Genomic DNA, 6,954 nt, shown 5'->3' with positions numbered 1-6,954 from the left:
GTTTGACATTATTCCCTTGGGTTTATAATCCCTTCGTTTTTTAGTTTCTTCTATTGTGTTTATTATTCCTTTCATTCATGATATCAATCATGGTCGACCATGGTCAACCATGGCGAATCATGATCAACCATTGTCGTCCATGCTCAACCATTTGTTGTGAAATCAATCATGGTCAACCATGGTTGATCATGCTCAAGCATGCTCGAATGTCGTAATGTGGCAAAGCATTTCTCAATATGGGAACAAGCATGGTCTAGCATGGCATTATGACAAGCATTGTATTTTATTTTTGGGGTTTATATACCTTGGTAGTATAATATTAATGCCTTGGGTCCAACGTCACATTGTGATAAATATTGTCTCAATATGAAATTTGACCATGGTTAAAAATTCCCAACCATATTTATTGAAGGGTTTATAATATTTATTTCGGGGCTTATTTACGTAAGGTTTAATGTTTTTCCCTTGTGTTTATAATATCAATTCCTTCATTTTATTAATTTAAGGGTTCATATTCCAAGGGTTTGATATTATCCCTAGGGTTTACTATTATTCCTTTTGGTTTATAATCCCTTGGATTTTATAGTATTTGTTCTATGGGTTTAGTATTCCCTGTATGGAATTCTACCATGGCCAAGCGAACTACGATTGTTTTAGGGTAAAAGGTATTTTTCTTAGGGTTTATATAGCTCCAGTTTATAATATTAATGCTCTGGGTTTAATATTTTTCATTTGGGTTAATAGTCCATTGGGTTTATTATTCCCTTATGTTTATAATATTAATCCCTTAGGTTTATTGTTCCCTTTTTTTTTATTGTCCCTTGGGTTTATTGGTGTAAGGGTTCATATAATAATAATAATTATAAATTACCATTAAAAATTTTATAATTATTATCGTATTTATAATATAGTGATAATAATATTTTATAATAATATTATTATTTTTATATTATTATTATATTTATATATTTATTAATTAATATTTATTAAATCCATATCCAATGACGCCTATCAGCGTATACCAACCACATTTATTTATGTTGTTGTGCTAGCTAGTATTAAATAAAGACCAGTATAAAATATACTATATTATGTTTTATAAGATATTTAATAACCTACCATAATTTTCCCTTCTCACAACCGACCATCTTTATTCAGCGTAGTACAAGGAGGCATCGTTTTTCCCAGAGAACAATGGAATTTCTAGTAGGGTTTAGATAAATATTTGGCGGAATTTTTTGGAAATCTGAGTTATAGTTGTCAAACTTTAGGATTTTGGGTGTCCCAAGGTTTTTGTTGGTGTTGAATCCATTTCCACCATAAAAAGACGATTCAAAGATTCTCAAAATCAGATTTTTGGAAAAAATAATGATTAGATTCCAATTATAAAAGAAGGTAAAGACGAAATTGATGCTCAATAGACAATGTCGTTTTATTCAAACGTGGCCTTGATTATTAAAAAATCTTACACCTAAGGAAACATAAGGAAACTATATTATTATTAGATGAAAATAGTGACATATATAATGTAAGATATAGTATAATTTATAGACGAAGTGACTTTTCTCACAATCATTTTTCTGATTAATTTTAAGTAAAACTTGACAAAGATCTCTAAAAACTTGAGTTTGTGTTCTTTAATCTGTAAAATTAATGTGCCCCATGGGTTTTTTAGGGTGCTAAATCCATTTATGCATTCAAAAATATATTTTAAACAACAAAATATCACATTCTTGCTGGAAATTGTGTTGTTGGATTCTGGTGAAAAAGGTTATTTCGTCTATAAGTTAAACAATGCCTATAATGTAATATTATATAAATATAAATTAATATATACTAGCATTTGCACCAGATGTTGCAAAGAAAACACCGTAAGGCAATAGAAAAGGAACTAGTAGCTTGAAGTGTCTTGTAAAATCGATGCAATCTCTACACATCATTATAATGTTTCAAAATTATATATTTACAATGTCAAAGATCATTCAATCAACATTTATTACCACAACAAAGAACAATATAAATACCTAGAAAATAGGTTTGTGATGACCCTATGAGGACACAATCTCTACACATCATTATAATGTTTCAAAATTATATATTTACAATGTCCAAGATCATTCAATCAACATTTATTACCACAACAAAGAACAATATAAAGACCTGGAAAATAGGCTTGTGATCACCCTATGAGGACACAAATGAGAATGTTGAAGGTACTTTCCTTGGAAACAACTTTTGAATGGTGCTAGATAATATCTATAAGAAACATACGATAGATATTGTATAAAAATAAATATTGGAAACATGTTAAAATTCTAATCAAAATCAATGTATCTATCTATCTATGTTTTTTTATTATATAAAGACTAAATGTACCAAGAATTCTTCAATGTACCAAGAATTCTTGCAGCAAGCTACATTGTGATGATCTCCATTATCCAATGATGTCCATGTGATTTGAATGCAAGAAATTTAGAAGTGGTCATCTTGACTACTGTGATAGTAATAAGAATGCTGCAGACAAATATCCCACCAAACCTAATTACAAGGTCATCCCATCATAAAGAAATATATACATAATAATATATATTAAACAAGAGGGCATGGGTCCAAGCATCACACCATACATAAATAGGAAGCAGAGTACTAGGGTACATTGAAGCAGCGTGAAAATTTTCACCACGATCTTGATCCTTTGCCTTCTCTAGAAGGTACGATCTTGAAAGGTCTTATTAATCTCTAATACATAACCAAAATCGATGCACTAGAGTTAGAAATAAGAACATGGTCACAATTCCCCCTCAACACTAGCATTGATCTGTTTCCCAATTCCTTCCTCTCCAATGCCAAAATGAGGATGGGGATGATGCAGCCCTGCCAGTGTCAAACTTGAGTTTGAGGTGCACATCGTCATACACTTTTCTCTTTTGTGGATCAGACAGAGTACCATAAGCCTAATTTATATCAGAAACAAGGTTAGTGGTTGTCTCAAGCTGGTGCAAAGGCATGACATCAGGGTGGTATTTCAGTGCGAGTATTCTATATTCAACCCTGATATCATTGCAGGAGGCATGACAAGAGACACCCGAAAGAGCATAGTGGTCCTTTTTCCTCCTGAAAGCCATATCCCTCTTTTCTTCTGTTGCAAAACTAGCACTGATGGTTCTGTCATTAAAGTTGTGAGAAGCCCTTAATACCACATTTCCAAGACTCAATTGATTAATTAAAATTGGGTTGCTTGTGGTACTTGTTGGGAATATCAATTCTCCCATAATCAGAGGGGATTGGAACTGATGTTAATAGTGGGGAACAAGAAGTTTCACATCGTTGACCAAGGTTCCATTTCCATATGATAATATGTAAGTATATATGCAAAGGGAAGTGATTTCTTCTCACTAAGCAAGGTAATAAATAGATCATGACTAGCATAACTATGTTCAGCTCTATTTTGTTAGAAGTAGTGGATCCTTGTGCTTACTCTTTGAGGAAAAAACCGCCTTAAGAAATCAATTCAGGGCAAATAAAATCTCAGCAAGCCTGACACATGAATATATAACTGGATGGGTTTCACTCTCATATATGTGTTTCCAAAAAACGAAATTTTTAGGGACAAAAAGTGTAATTGGTGAGGCTTTGCCCACAACTAAGAGGTAAGACTATATCCACAAATATTGGGGCTACCAAAATATTTCAAGCAGGTAAGTAGTATGCTGATTCTCAGAGATGTACATCTGGGATGGTAACTTGCACCATATCCATGAATCATTTCCATACTCACATTGAGGTCAACTGGGTACCTGGTTGATGTAGTGCGGTGATCTATGCATACACTGTTAATGAGAAGAACTTGTAAGGGATGTGTAAGGTATTATGTTTTTTCTACTGTTAGTGTTGATCCTGTTATGGACAATTATAAACATTTTAGCCTCCCTATCTTAGGGACTACTGATATGCATTGATATCAGTATGTTATTGATGCAAGTTTCACATTAAGGAAGGAAGGCCTATGGCATATTCCATTACTGGCAAGTGAGGAAGAACCATGAATCTGGCACATTAAAAACACCCAAGAGAATGATCCAATGTGTCAAGGGAACTCAATATTTAGACAATTACCCTATATGTGTCCTCCTTGGTACCTGATCTAGCAGAGTATTTTACCAATCTAATTCCATAAGTCCAGCAAAATAACTATTTTATACTTAATGACACTTGTGATTCAAAAGATTAATATTAGTAGATGCAGAAAATCAATAGAGAATTTATAGGTGCATTATTTCTGCTTATGTTGTATTGCAAATTTCTTATCTGCTGAATCATATTTAACCCGTACTCTTTATATCATGGAAGTCTTTATTTCTGAGGTAAGTTAGGTCTTCATGGTTGTGGAGATAACTTTAATATATGGTCATCCTGCAACATCACTCCTAAATATTGACAGAAAATAGGCTCAATTAGACTTAATAGTAAATAATATGTTTAAAGCCACAAGCCTTCAAAGAAATTCAGAACAAAACATGCAAAAAGTTTTCAACAGCATGGTAATAGCTCATCCTTGAATCACAATCATGCATAGACATTTTGCACATGCTAAAGGTTTCCCAATCCATATGAATATATAAGAAAATATAAAGAATCAAGCAAGATAGGGTGGAAAATACCAGCACAATTTAAATTTGGCCAACATATGGATTCCAATGCAATCCTTTAGCACAGGCTCAAATTATTTCATGAATCCAAAGAAATGAACAACCCAAGCCCCAAAACTGCCTCAGGAAAGTCAATGCACAAATAAACACAAAATCCTCTCTTTATAATGATAGTCCTCCATAGAACCTAAAACTAACAAGGCATATGCATCCAGTTCACCTCCCAGATAGAAGTACCAAACGTTTAAAAATCTAGAAGCACTTCCTGTGAACAATTGAGGGGCCAGACTCATCATATTCTGATTTCAAATCCACATCTACAATACAGATAACGAGTGTATATTTCTAGGTGAATCCAAAACGTTTTCCTTGATAAAATTAAGAAGCGATAAACTAGATACAGTATGCAAAATGAAGCGATTGGCAGTTGTAGTACATACCTGCTCGAAAGTACTGAGATAAGACAAAATAGACCCTCCAATCCAGACACTATATTTTCTTTTTGGAGGTCCCACCACCTTAATATTCATGCTACTGGGAGCCAACGAAGTAATTTCCTTACTCATTCGATCTTCAATCCTTGGAAACATTGTGGAACCACCACTGAGCATAATATTTGCATACAAGTCTTTACGAATATCCGCATCACACTTCATAGTAGATTTGTAAGTAGTCTCATGGATTCCAGCTGCTTTCATTACTAATAAAGATGGCTAGAACAACACTTCTGCACATCTGAACCGTTCTCCACCAATGGTGATTACCTGGCCATGGAGAAGCTCATAGCTCTTTTCTAATGAAGAGCTAGATTTTGTAGTCTCCATCTCCTATTCAAAATTTAGAGATACATAGGCTAATTTCTCCTTCATATCTCAGACAATCTCGTGCTCTGCAGTGGTGGTGAAGGTGTACCCACATTCTATAATAATCTTCATCAATGTATCTGTTAGATCATGCCCAACAAGGTTCAGTCTGAGTATGGCACGAGGAAAAGCATATCCCTCATAAATTGGGATAGTGTGTGTGACACCATCACCAAAATCAAGCAAAATACCTAGGATGATAAGTGTAAAATAGTTAGTGACAACCTAAAATAAGATCTTAACAAAATGCATGTGTTCGTGCAACTTATAACTCTTAGAAGTATCAATTAAACACAACTATTTGTGGAAATGGACATAAGAGATCCAAAATTAATGGCTGAAAAGGGATGGAATAATAAAAAAACGTACGAGTGGTTCATCCACTTTCATAAAAAGAAAGTACTTCTTGGATTATAACATACATTGTAGGCACATTGAAAGTCTCAAACATTATCTGTGTCATCTTTTCTCTATTAGCCTTGGGGTTAAGTGGTACCTCTGTGAGAAGCATAAGGTGTTCCTTAGGGGCCACTCGGAGTTCATTGTAAAATGTATGATGCCAGATATTCTCCATGTCATCCTAGTTGGTCACAATACCATGGTTGATCGGATACTTGAGAGTCAAGATACCCCTCTTTGAACAAGCTTCATCTCCAACATATGCATCTTTTTTCCCCATAACAACCATCACACCAGTATGACTTGGTCTGCCCACAATTCTTGGGAAAACAACACACAGGGCATCGTCTCTAGCAAATCCGAGCTTAAATAGAAATCACATGAATAAGAATGGATATGATCAATATAACTCAGAAACAAAATCACAGTCCTTAATGAACATAATTCTGTTAAATCCTAGCTCTTGTTGGAAATAATACTGAGAGGGGGGGGGGGGGGGTGAATCAGTATTATCAACTCAGATACTTTTCAATTTCATACTCAGATTCATATACGCGGCTTCAGTTCAGTATATCAGCGTATATACGCGACTGTGTTAAATGCAACTAGCGTACATGCAGTAATCTTATGAATCAGTTAGCTTATCTTCAGTAAATTCATCAGAACATTATTAACCATAATAACAGTAATCAGGTGCAGTAAAAAAAAATAGATCATCACACATAATAAGCACACATGAACACAAGATATAAGGTGGAAACCCAATGTGGGTGAAAACCACCTGCTGCAATTCGTCTCTTTCTTCTTTAATAAGAAACTTCTTTTACAATGCACTGGTGTAGTCCTTTACCAGCACGCAGGCTTCAACCTACAGAGGGCTACAACCCTCTCTCGTTTTTCCAGCTACTTCTGGAAGGGAGCTACAACCCCCATAGCTCTTGTACTAGCTAATATACTAGTACGTAGGTGCTGACCTACAGAAGGCTACAACCTTCTTTTCTTTAGGGACCACATTTCATCAATTTTCAGACTGGATCCATAAG

General features: G+C 34.5%; 1 pseudogene; it reads right to left on the bottom strand.

Annotated features, from left to right (window-relative positions):
- Window positions 1-4,901: 4,901 nt before the first annotated feature.
- On the bottom strand, window positions 4,902-6,281 carry LOC149139832 (actin-7 pseudogene; annotated as a pseudogene).
- Between the last annotated feature and the right edge of the window lie 673 nt (window positions 6,282-6,954).

Source organism: Pinus tabuliformis, chromosome X (genome assembly GCF_031772625.1).
Source record: "Pinus tabuliformis cultivar Carrire ecotype Pingquan chromosome X, CPIR1, whole genome shotgun sequence".
Lineage (NCBI taxonomy): Eukaryota > Viridiplantae > Streptophyta > Pinopsida > Pinales > Pinaceae > Pinus > Pinus tabuliformis.
This window is presented reverse-complemented; position numbering and strand designations above follow the sequence as displayed.